At 41.5% G+C, this 13,611-nt stretch overlaps 1 long non-coding RNA gene across 1 annotated transcript; it reads left to right on the top strand.

Moving 5' to 3' along the window:
• The first annotated feature begins 4,853 nt into the window (after window positions 1–4,853).
• Window positions 4,854–13,528, top strand: LOC120790925. The gene is made up of 3 exons (XR_005707588.1): window positions 4,854–4,956; window positions 12,323–12,626; window positions 13,097–13,528. It is a non-coding gene; the product is annotated as an uncharacterized LOC120790925 (long non-coding RNA).
• Window positions 13,529–13,611: the final 83 nt, after the last annotated feature.

Genomic DNA, 13,611 nt, shown 5'->3' with positions numbered 1-13,611 from the left:
CACTAATGACACTTTTAACCTCTGACCCAGTAAACCTGAATGGCTTCCTTCCTGAAGTCTTTTCCCACAGGACGATCTAAAAATAGTGCGGGGACTGCCTTGTGTTTTTGTAAATTTAGCTTCATCAATTTGGTAGCATTTTCTAATAAGGCACCCTTTATGGAGGGGTTATAAATTGACAAAAGGGGTGGATACTTTATAATTCTGCTCCTCTAAATTTATTTGACAGCAGTTTTACTAGTTACTGTGACAGTCCTTTTACATACAAAACATAGGGTGAGCTTACAAAATGTGAAGCATTGTTACAGGATAAAGTATCCAACACTGTTAAAATAAAATCATTAGTAATAATCGGATGATATAATACCACCCTGACGGGCCATTCTTTCATCTAAGGATTACGTATGTTACTCCAAATACATTTTACACCCTATGCAGGACAATGGAGTATTTTCATATAGTGTGTGGGGGATTGCTATTCCTTCTAACATTAGTTGTTATTAATGGTTAATAAGTCCATTCATGCTTTATCGATATATAAACCAGGTAAAATTATTCATAAGAACAACTTTTGGGTTGCCAGGTTGAGGCAAATCCTTTTGACTGGTTGGATGGGTTGGAGCACTCACCACCTGGAATCAACAGCTGATCTGGACCAAAAAATCCTTTTATTAATGAATTAGTATCATTTAGAACTGCAGACTTGATGGCTAGAAAGTGAGCATGAGTGAGTGATTAAAATATTTTTGTGCCATTTTATGCCTTTGTTATATATATAGTAGAGAGATGAGGAATGACATACACCAAAGCTCCCCCAAGTCAGACGTAAACTGGAAACACTGCGATTCATGGTTGGCACCCCCATGAGCCTTTATGAATGGATTATCAGCATTTATAACTGCATCATTATGTAATTAGAAAGGATAAACATCAGCCGGTGGGATTTTCTGGAACCTGGCAACCAAGATTTATTCTTGTTAATGGCTTACAACTGATCAATTGAGCACTGATAAATGATTTATTAATCATTAATAAGCCATTAGTTAGAACTTTGGTATCACAAGTTTGCCGGTAAATTTAGCATTTGTAAAATGTTTCTGTCATTGAAACACCAAGCTGTTATTTCGTCAGGTTTAAACAGAAATCATGCACCGAGAATAAACAGAATCTATGTAAAGGCAGAAATAAATATTACCCAACCGTGAAAGTAACCCGTGTCTTTGAGGTAACATGCTGTATGAGGGTTCTTCCAGCAAACATCAAGCGCTGCTTTTTGTGAGATACACTCCGTGTTGTGACCATGATAAATGAATCAAAGGATCATTATTGAGGATCAAAACAGTAGGGAAACAAAGAATAACAATCCGATATTTAAGATGGTTTGCTTGTGCTAGTGTGTGTGTTGTAGTATGCTTTTAATTGGTTTGATCCTTCTAAACAGCAAAGAACAGAGGAACAAATTGTTAAGCATGAGAGAACTTCCATCCCGTCTCAGCGCAGCATTGCGCCTGTTAAACACCCCAACACTCCACTCTTTTTAATTTAGTTTTTGGCTGCAGCTACAGTGAGGATTTGGGTTGCCTACAGAGATGAAGGAGATTTTTCTTTCATTCTCTTTTTTTCTTTTTTTCCATCCACTTCCTTGAGGGAGCAAAAGGGTAAAGAGGGCTTTTCTCTCTTTTTTTCTTTTCTTTTTTTCTTGATGCCAAAGTTTTGAATGTGCTGTAATGTTAATGACCTAATGGGAGCGTAAAAGTCTGCACTTATTAAGCTTATAAAGTGAGTCTCTATCTTACACATGCATATTCCAGCTCATGGAAAGGAGAACTGATATGCTTCTCTTTTCAGTCTTAGTCACAGAGGCATGCTCTGCAACTGCTCAGAATTTATGCCTTTTACAGCTAAATCTCATCCCACATAGAAATTCTGTCCACATCTTGATCAGTTGGATGGACGCTTAAAACACCAGGGTGATGGATAACAAGTCCAGGTTTTTATGGTTCTATCCATGACAAAAACTCATGTATTATACTGTATGTTATTAATGTATTAGAAGACTGCCAATAAACCAAACCAATTTAGGGAAGTTTTATAGCTCAAAAGGCACTACTGCATAGCTAAATTTAGACTTAAACATTGAACCTTTTTTTTTTTTGCAGATTTCAGTGTTTAGTGTTGATGTCAGTGTTTTCTGGAGTCTGTTTCTTCTGATCAGAGCTCTACCACTGTTGATCTCAATCTCCTAATCTCTCTCATCTACACAGGTGTTGTGAAAGCTTCTCTGTTTTCATTTTGCCGTTACTGTTTCCCTCAACAGGACCCGCCTCTCCCTGTGTGTGTGAGAGATTGTGTGTTTCTGTATCTCTGTCTGTCTGTCTGTGGTTGTGTTGTGTCTCTGGCTCTTCCTCAGTAACACCCTAATGTGGGTTCCTCTCTAAGCTCTCACACACACGTACAGCTGCGTTGTGGCAGCTCTCTGACTGGTGGGTTGAAGTAGCTGAAGCACATAGGAGAAACCACTTTCTCCTCTCTCACAGTGACGGCTCAGGATCCACGTTAATTTGAGAGAATCATATTATTAACAAAAAAGAACATCACAGATAGACCAAGCAGACATAACAGCGCGTCCTCAGCTGTATGTTGTGTGCGTCTGTATATGCTGTGTGTTTTTATACTGTGCATGCTTGTATGTTTATGCCACTGCAAAGACCTGAGCCACATGTCATTCCCTGCACGCCGCCGTCACTCCGTGTTCCCAGCCAAGTGTCAACATGTGGGTTAATGCCAGAACCTTCCACCCTATTTGTCAGGGAGCGCAGCGCTGAAAGAGTCTCCAGTGGGAGAAACCTGCTGGTTTCTGCTCAGTCTTTGATGTATAGAGCCCACGTAGTGCTGCTGCTGAGAGGCTTAATTACTTGGTTCTTTGCTCCTTCACCTTTTAGTAATACGGGATCTCCCAGCAGGCATGACTGAAGACCACAGCTGTTGCTGGTAATACAGGAGGCTTTGTGGCTTGGTGCTAGGAAGACAAGTTTATCTGCCTCTTATTTTTCCATATAACATCAGACTTAAAGGAATAGTTTGACATTTTGGGAAATATGCTTATTAGCTTCCTTACCAAGAGTTAGATGAAATATTGATCCACTCATGTCTGTACGGTAAATGTGTAGCAACAGCCAGCAGCCGGTTAGCTTAGCTTAGTGCAAAGACTGAAAACGGGGAAACAGCTAGCCTGGCTCAACAAAATCCACCTTCCAGGACCTCCAGGGCTCACCAGTTAACACGTTTTATCTTGTTTGTTTAATCTGAGGGGTGCAAAAACTTGTCACCTTTTGACGAAAATAGCAGTTTTGAACCAAAAAAGGTCATTTGTGTGGTTCATGTAGATCGGATGAGTTTTCGAAATTAGAAGGGGGTCTGAGTCACCGGGAGTTAAATGAGAACCACACCTTCCGTGTTGTCAAAAAAAAAATAGAAAAAGCAAAAAACGCATGTGCAGTGCACCTGAGAAGAGTGAACAGTGAAGACTGAAGAGGGCCGTCACTGGGAGTTCAGTTGTTGACTGCCCCTTTGGTGAGAAGCATCATGATAACTTTAATTGGCTTATATGATGATATGTCAAGCTTGAGACTGTTAATTAGCCTGATAAGATTGAGTTTTTTTTGATTAAATGAAAACTTTGGAACAGTAGTCGTATAAATATGTCGCTTGAGAAGGGGGCAAATGCCAAACTCACTGAAAACGACAGAAGCTGAATTGAAATAACCTCCTGCATTTTTATCACTTTTTTCACCCCTGATGAGTATGCAACTGTGAATCTGTACACAACCAAAGTATAAAACGACAATTTGACCAGGGGTTATGTGCCAAACAATTTCTTGGCCAGGACCAGTTGAAAGTCGACCAGTTCCAAGAGGTGATTGGAAGAAGTATTTCTGCACATAACACCACATGGAACGGCTAATTTTCATTTTTACACATAGGTTTTTCTGTGGGTTAAACGAAAGAAATGTGTTAATTAGTAAGCTTTTGAGATGTTGGTAGACAGATTTTGTTTGCTTCAGACAGAGGCAGGTTATGTTCATGAAACCAGCTTGAGATGACTTTCGCTTGCTGCATAATCATGCTGGAAGTACCCATTAGAAGATGGGTAGAATTGTGGCCATAAAGGGAAGCACATGGTCAGCAACAATACTCAGATAGGCTGTGGCATTCAAACCATGATTGATTGGTATTAAGGGGCCCAAAGTGTGCCATGACAACATGCCCCACACCAACACACCACCACCACCAACCTGGACTGTTGACACAAGGCAGGTTGGGTTCATGGATTCATGCTGTTGACACCCAATTCTGACCCTAACATCTGCATGCCTCAGCAGAAATCCAGATTCATCAGAACAGGCTATGTTTTCCAGTCTTTAGCTGTCCAGGTTTGGAGAGCATTTGCCAACTGCAATCTCAGATTTCTGTTCTTGGCTGACAGAGGTGGAACCCGACGTGGTCTTCTGCCATTGTAGCCCATCTGACTGAAAGGTTCGACGTGTTGTGGATTCTGAGGAGGTTTTCTGCTCCCCACAGTTGTGAAAGAGGTTTATCTGAGTTACCGTAGCCTGTCTGTCGGCTCCAACCAGTCCAACCATTCTCCTCTGACCTATCTCATTATCAAGGTATTTCCATTCACAAAACTACCGCTCACTGGATGTTTTTTGTTTTTGGCACCACTGTGAATAAACTTTAGTTGTGTGTGAAAGTCCCAGGAGATCTGCAGTTTCAGAAATACTCAAACCCGCCCATCTGGGACCAACACTCACGCCACTGTCAAAGTGACTGAAATCCCATTTTTTCCCCATTTTGATGTTTGATACGAACTTTAACTGAAGCTCCAGATCTGTATCTGCAGGACTTTATGCGTTGCATTGCTGCTATGTGATTGGCAGCATTTGGAAGTGCTTGGTGAGTGTATATTACATTATTAGACTGTTGGTACTGTTGTAGCTGGTCCAGTTGGAGGTAGCTATAAACTTTATAGACAGTTATGTAGTTTAGTCTAGTGGTTCCTGACTAGGGGGTCAGGCCCCTTCAAAGGGCCACTAGATAAATCTTAGTGGTCGTAAGATGATTAATGGTGTAGGAAAGAAATAAATCAGATTTCTGTACATACATTTGTATTCATTTTTTGTAACTTTTTCTGTAATCTTTGCTTGTTGTGAGATGTTGGAAAATTTTACCTCTTTGCACCTGGAACAGTTGTTCGAAATTAAACCAAGTTTAGAGGAGAAACCACCTTTTGTTGGAACTGCTAACAGCTCATAGACATCTGAAACCTGTAATAAAGGGCCACAAGTACGACCTGTTTTTTTATAAAGGGTTTTTCTAAATTGTATTTTATAAGCTTATCATATGTTTCTTTAATATAAAATCTTTAAAAGTAGCTAGTAACTACAGCTGTCAGATAAATGTTGTGGACTACAAGTTCAAAGTGGCATGAAGTGGACACAAATGTAAGTAAAGTACAAGTGCCTCAAAATTGTACTTAAGTTCAGTACATGAGTAAATGTACTTTATTACTTTCCACCACTGACTGGCTGTAGCTTCATACTGAACAGGGACGAGAGTAGTATCAATGTTCTCATCTAACTGTTGGGAAGAACAAAAATATGCATATTTCTCAAAATGTTAAACTGTTCCTTAAAATTAGTGTTTAAAACTAGAATTGGGACTAAGGTAAGAAGTTGCAGGTGCCTTGGATACGGCACTTGTTTTTCTCTGAGTAGACTGAGCCTTGGGCTGGGAATTGCGACTCAGACAGGGAGGAGACCTTGAGGGTAAAACTGTCAAGGACGTGAAGGTACTGTAGACAGTATGAGGCGGGAGCAGGGCCCGGCAGTTGAGGCTCTAGGCTCCGCCTGAGGCTGGAGCCAAGACTGGGATGTGTCCTGGGGGAAGAGGGGTGGAAGGTAGAGGTGGTTGGGGGTACATCCCAGGGCCAATATGCTGTTTAACAAAAGTGATATGTTGGAACCAGGCGCACATCCCCCTGGGCCCCTCAACGTGTAGCCCCAGAAGGCCCCGTGCTACCACAGCAGGTGGAGGGTCCCTTCTGGAACAAGGGAGGCTCCTCAGGGTACCAGATTAGGAGTGTATATGCATGTGTGTGTTGGGAGTGTGTTTGTAATATCATTCTGTTTTAGCTTTCATCTACCAGGTTCTTCCACTCGATCTGGATACCTACGTTTTTATTAAAAATGCAAATTAACAAAATACTGAAACTGACACTAGCCACAACATTTTGCAAAAATAAGTGAAACTGCTTTTGAGTTCAATGTGAAAATAACCAAATTCTTGTCATTGCGTGCGTGTGTGCATGTGTGTGTGTGTGTGTGTGTGTGTGTGTGAGAGAGAAACTATGTTGACAAAAGGTCTGAATCCTTGGTTGAGCTTTTATTTGTGAGGATGTTTGAGATCAAGGTTTCGTTCAAGGGTAGCTTCAACGTAATTCGTCACATGTTTCATCCAGTGAGTAGGTACGTCAAGGCCAACCAGATGGTTCATGATTAATTGCAAATACAAAAGTGCTACATTTTGGCAAAATTCTTCTTCAAGGTTTTCAGCAACGTGTTACTTTCTCAGTGCAGCCTCTGAGAAAATGCAGCTGAAACACTGAATGTTATTTAACAACAGGGATTCTTCTGTTCTCAAAATGCTCAGTTGCAAAGGACTATATTTCGTAAATTTTAGATGATATTGTGTTCGGTCACATTTTCAGTTTTCATTATCGTTTTGTGTGTGCACCAACAATGCTCAGAGAGTGATCTCCTCTCCAATCCATCATATTCCAAGATACTCCACATCAATACGGATACTGCTTGTTGGGTTGTCAGACCACAGCCAGCTGTTTGTACTTGACTATTGATTCTTCTTTCTGTTTCTTCTGCCTTGTGAAATGACTGCATGTCTCCGGGGGGGGGGGGGGCAGGAAAACATAATGCTTAAAACTGTGAGCATCTTCAGTGATTTAAAAAAAAAAAAAAAAAAAAGGTCTACTCCTGCTTGTGAGCTACTGGAAACCAGCAAGACAAAATTTGATGAAGTGGAAAATGGAGTGGATGTTTATGCATTACAGGCTAGATCCTGGTTTCACAACAATACAAAACCATTAATAAATGAATGAATGGCTCACTACTGCTGGAGGGTGAGGATGTTTGATTTACAGGATGGTCTGCAGACGTTAAGCTTTCACATTTCTGTTGAAGTTTTGCTCTTGTTGCAATGTACTGTACCTGCAGCACAAAATGAAAATATATCATGTTTCAGCTGCAAAGAGCAGTTGTATTTTTGGAAACCACTGAAATATAACAGAATGGAAAAAAAAGAGTGAATAATTGATTTATACAATAGCTTAGCTATTGTATAGCCATTCCACTACTGTAGCCATTCCACGTAACTAATTACATTAACTCAAATCATAATTCAATACATTTTATGTTACTTTCTGCTTCTACTCTACTATATTTCAGAGGGAAATCTTTTAAATACATTGCAAATGTTACATATAAAACATTAGATCATTTTATGAAATATAATGCATTGTTATAGATGAAACCAGTAAATAATGTAAAAAATGTATTTAAATTTATTTTATTATTAAATGTAGTGATTTTACTTAAGTAGGATTTTGAATGCAACATTTTTTAAACCACTTTTATTTAAGTCAAAGACATCACACAAAATCCTTACACTGTGCCTGTATAATTTTTTACCAACCCTTGGACGTCCCGGGGAACCAAGGTGTTTAAGATGCTGAACTTGTAATGACAATGTCGGTGGTTGAAATCTGACTAGTGACTGTTGTTGCATCTCATCCCCCGTCTCCTCTAATTTTCCGTCATCTTTCTACTATCCCTGTTGAATAAAGGTGAAAATGCCTGGAAGAACAGCGTTAAATTTTGCACTAATATGTCATATATTGGCTCCTCAGCTCGACAGGTGCCATTAGCACGTGAAGCATAAGTGAAATGGTGAAGATGCTTTGCAGTGTCTTTTGGAGTTTTCTGCACAGCCCGGTGGCCTTGACCACTGTTTCTGCAACAGTTACTGATATTTCATTCTCTCTCATCTCTCCAACCACGTCTCTTCAACATCTTCCCAATTTTACCTGTTCACCACTCCATACAACCCTTCCCTCTCTCCTTCTTCTTGCCCTCTCCGTCTCAATCTATCTCACACTGCAGTGCAACAAATTGAGAAAAAATTACAGCTGAATAAAACTTCGTAGGACCAGGGAGAAGGTTGTGAGAAGCCTTGACCTGCAGTTGTAATGTGTTTCTTTATTTAGTAGCTCAAACATCTTTGGCCTAAAACCTTTCCATTCAAGACAATTAAAAAAAATATACGATAACTGTGCTATTGCTAAAGGAAAGGGAAAAAGAGATCATTTTTTCTGAGGGTTTTTTCATTTTCTCCTACATTTTCCTTTGTTATACTGCAAACTCCACTCCTGTCACTCTTGAATCTTTTCATTCTCTCTCCTGTGATGTTCAACGTCAGTTTCAGCACTTGTCTGCGATTGACCCTGGTGAGTTCAAGACCCGATCTTCCTGTTGTCTGAGTGCCAGGCAGGTGATAGGGCAATGCAAGAACACTGGCAGAGCTGTTTGTCAGAGTTCAGGGATGCTCAAATAGGCCAACAACCCTTATCAGGCAGACAACTCCAAACATAGGAAATCCATACGGCTGATGAAAGAAAACCCGAGACCGAAGAGAGCCAAAGAGTACACCTGCGTATGTCACATGTTCCTCACACATACTTGTAAGGGACATACTTCCTGTCTTCCTCTCCTCCAGAGGGATTTTGCTTGTCCATGTGATCGGGAGCAAGCTGGAGTTGAGCTTTAAGGTGCAGACTTTGTCTTTCTTGCAGCCAAGCCTCTCGGCCCATGGCAATGTTAAACTCGCTTGACTGAGGACAGTGACACCTGTGCTCCAGCAGCTTCTAAAAATGGCAGACCTGCATTTTTTTTTTTGGTGGTTCCATCTTGATTTATTATCTCTCAGGAAAGCTTGCGGTTGCCTCGTAAGTTATTCTTACAAACACTGGTTTGCACTGATGATCTTGTGACCTGAAGGTGGTTTGAGATAACCCAAAGTGTCATTCCTGACTTGTGTAAATCTATTATGCACTTTCTCGGATCTGTGCTGAGCTCTTTGGACTTTCCCCTTGTGATTTCTGTGGCTTCATCTAATGTGTGCAGTCAAACAAGCCCTGTTTATACAGGCACAAGGAAGTTACTTACTGTTGTAAGTCATACTCACTGACAGGAAGTTCAGAGGCAATCTCATGAAATTCTATGCCCCAAATATTTATGATATACAGCACTTGTAAGTTGCCGCATGTATATTTTTGACCCACGAAACGTTTATGAAGCCAAACGTATTTGTTTTGTCACAAAGAGGTACATTTCCCAATCACTCTGTTATGGGAAGAAAAAAGCTGCTGAAAATAATTGAAATCCCCAAACTGACACAAGAGTCCCTGACAAGTGTATGTAAACTTTTGAGCACTGGTAGCAAAAATAAAAACCTAAGCAAACACATCAAAATTTAATAAGTGCAGGGACATGCCTCACTAATAGATTTACAACATGTTCCTAATCATCCCCTATCTAATCTTAGCCTGCATGCTTGATGGGATTGGTTATTTTTGCACACACTCTGAATATTTATGTCCTAATTTGATCTTTTTTTCTCTTATGTTTTCAATCTGCGGTTATTTATAGTGACAAGACACACTGTACTCTCACACAGCTGGCCTCTTTCAGGCATGCAATCATCACACACACACACACACACACACACACACACACACACACACACACACACACACTTGCACTCTGTCAAGTAAATGACATTACATTTCAATAGTTCCGGCTTGCGTAAGTCTAAAGCCACGGTTTGTTTGTTGACTCCCAGACCTCTTGTTGAACTTTTACACACATCCTACTTCCCTGATCCCCAACTTCCCTGTCCCTCTCCTTGTGAGAACATAAACAAACACTGTTTTTATTATTGTCATTCTGGGAAGTTTCAAGACACAACACGGCCAGCCGGTCCCTCCCATTCTCAGTGTGGAGAGCGTTGGCCCTGGGGTCACAGAGCAGCACTGTGGTCGGCCGGGCCTGAGTCGCAGGATGTTGAAGTAGCATACCTCAGGGCTGCGGCTGTAAATAGGACTTGGGAAGAATGAATAGTTAGAGCCTTTATGTCTGGCTTCCCCACTCCTGCACCTCCGGGATGAAAAAGAAAAATGCCACACACACACACACACACACACACACACACACACACACACACACACACACACACACACACACACACACACACACACACACACACACACACACACACACACACACACACTCAAACCTCTCTGTCAAACATCTGACAAGAGCTTGGGGCCAGTACTTAGACTTCATTCCACCGGGTCAATAACAACAGTAAAAGGCCGGCAGAAGAGGAAACTAATCAAGGATTGTGGCAGTTTGTTTGGCAATCATGTTAAGTCTAATTTTGTTTGAGAGAGACATGGTTCACTGGGGGAAGCAGCTTTTGCAGACTAGGGCCAGGTTACTATCAAAAGTGGCAGTTAGTCTCTTGCTCCCCTGTAATTGATGGTGTCATGAACGCTGCAATCTGTCTTTGATCCTCTCCGAAGAAGTATTTCTCACCTTGGATGTGGTGTTTGCAACGTCCAGGATGGGTGGTGTGTGGCTGGGTCTGTTTCCTCTGTAAACACTAATACAATGCTGCTGCATTTATCTCACAGCCATGCCTCGCTCTCGGGAAGTAATTAACTGTTTCCCCTTTCTCTCTTACTTGGTCTCAGTCGATCCTCGTGGCAGAGAAAATAGGTCCTGCACTTTGACCTCCATTAGCCTCTCCTGTTTATTTCTGTAAATATATTTTAAAGGTAAACATCTTTGTTAGTTAGTTTCTTTCCCATTATCTCTGCTGTACATTATTTATAGGTTGCTGAGAGCATATACATTCCCAATAGATGTTTGAAATTTTCTAAGATACAAGGTTTAATCCAAATATTTCCAAACAATGTCCTGCTCAGCCCAGAGGTCAGAAAAACACTAGTACCTATTAAATTGCTGGTGCATGGTTAAAAATTTCTGCCTGAAAAACGTTTACTTTGTCAGTGCAGTGTCTTCCTTAGGACACCGTGATTCAAATGTTTCTACCAGAAAACATTTCCACATTACACCCAAGTTAATGCTTGAAAAGCAGTGCATGATTTAATCTGAAATGGTTGATAAGATGAAAAATATCTGGAACAGGGGGAAGGAAATAGATATTTAATTTGCATATCCAATAACATATAATGTGCATTCAACAACAACCCACATATCTACGCATATATCTAGCATCATCGGTTCCGTCCTGAGAAATGTATCCTCTTTGAAATGTCATTAATTTCCGCAAATAGACGCCAAAATATTATTCTGTGAAGAACAGACCCTCTTTTCTCATCGCTCATTAAATCATTTGGATAGGGTGTGCTTTGATGGGTATTTAAATCCATGGAGCACACATCCATTCAGGGAGGACACAGAGGGTCATTGTCAGGTCCCTCCGTCACTGGAATCCTGGGAATTTTTATCCCTGCTCTGACCTGCACTCACAAGTCGCCCTGCTGTTGTTTTCACATGCAGTTAAGGAAAAGGGTTCACAATCAAAAACTAGAAATTGAAAAAATGCAGCACCTCACTACCATTTTATAGGCATTAAGCATTATTTCCAAATGTCCCAAGCATAGTCCCATCACCACCCCAGAAACTCACCCCAACACCACCAATACACCCCCAACCCACACCACCCCCCATCCCCACACACACACACACACACACACACACACACACACACACACACACACACACACGCACACATCCCCAGTCCATAAAGACTTGTTTCTTTTCTTACCAAAATCGGAAATCACCTCCCAGTACCTCTCAGCAACATGCACACACAAACACACACACACGCACATAAAGTTTCAACATACCAAGAAAAACCTGTCTGCCCCGTTATTCCCACACTTTTTACACTCTGTATTGTGTGAAACTAAACACACACACACACACACAGTCGCGGTTGCAACACCGTTACATTTCAAGTGCTGAGAACCCGTCAGCTCCCACATTTTCCCGCACACTGTACCCTCTGTAGTGTGTGAAACTACAAAATGTCTTGCGGGAACCTGCATAATGTTATGTCAAAACATGCAAAACATTCTATATTTTCTCACACCCTATCCCAGCTGCAAACGGAGGCGGGGCGCAACAAATATGTGTGGCTCTTTATCACAGTCAATCATCTTGGAAATCTCAGCGTACCACGCTCTTGTCATCTGGATGGCTTCGAACCCAGACAAGATCAGAGGGAACCTCCAGAGGAGATGGCTCTTTCTCGAGGAGCTGGGCAAGGCATTGGTAAGACCTCAAATCCAGAAGAGACGACATATCCCAACAACCTAAGGCTCTGCAGCAACTGTGAGGAGGATTCAGGAGGATGCAGATGCCCCATTTGCCCAATCCACAGAACCACCAACTGTTGTACCTGAAGTAAGTGCGAGTTGCATATGTATGTGTCTGACTCTCCTACCTTGACCCTATGTAATTATATATCTGTGTGTGTGTGTGTGGGGGGGTGATTTACTATAATCCTGGAGTCTGAAAACCAGGAGCCCACTATACCTGTAGGATCTGATAGCTTTGTGGGGACCAAAATGCTGGATATCACAAGTTAAAAGGGCTGTTTCAGGGTTAAGGCTTGATTTTAGGGTTCAGGTTAGAATTACGTTTAAGGTTAGGGTGAGGGTAAGGGTTGGGGTTAGGCATTTAGTTGTGATGGTTGATGTTAGGGTAAGGGGCATTATGTCATCGAGTATCCCCACAACGATAGAAGGACAAGTTTGTGTGTGTGTGTGCCTGTGTGGGAGAATGACTGAGTGAGTGAGTGAGTGAGTGAGTGAGTGAGTGAGTGGGGGGGGTCCAGTAAACAAGTCCTGAACTAAGTGTTTTCATCATTTTAGGTTGCAGCTGGTAGCAGGAAGGAGGCACTGTGATGTGCGTGGACCATAGGTGTGGACCCAAAAAGGACAGGAAGAAGAGTATACATGCATCAAGTGCAAGAAATGCATTGGATTTAACTCCCCCCATAACTAAGTGATCACATGCCCAGTCACCTCAGTTACAATCACTGCTTTAATTCCTCTCCACTCTGTATGATATTTTTCCTATAGTGGGAGCCCCACTCATGGCGTTGCTTTTGTTAGTTGTCACTTGTTACTTAGGACACATGTAACAATAGTGAGTTTCAGAATGCCCCCAAGCCTCAGACGGAGACACATTTCTTGATCAATTTCAATTCCAGACACTGACAAAAGATGCAAAAATCTAGACTGGGACTTAGGCTACTATACCTGCCTTATAACAGGGGAGGGCCACGGCCCCAAAACCTGACACGGTCTGCTCAGTTACGTACTGCAATGTTTTATTTCTCAATGGAGGCTCTTACAGCCTGGGTGAATATTGAGCAGGCATCAGT

Source organism: Xiphias gladius, chromosome 6 (genome assembly GCF_016859285.1).
Source record: "Xiphias gladius isolate SHS-SW01 ecotype Sanya breed wild chromosome 6, ASM1685928v1, whole genome shotgun sequence".
NCBI classification, from domain to species: Eukaryota; Metazoa; Chordata; class Actinopteri; order Istiophoriformes; family Xiphiidae; genus Xiphias; species Xiphias gladius.
Note: the sequence above shows the minus strand (reverse complement) of the source record. Positions and strands in the feature narration are given on the sequence as shown.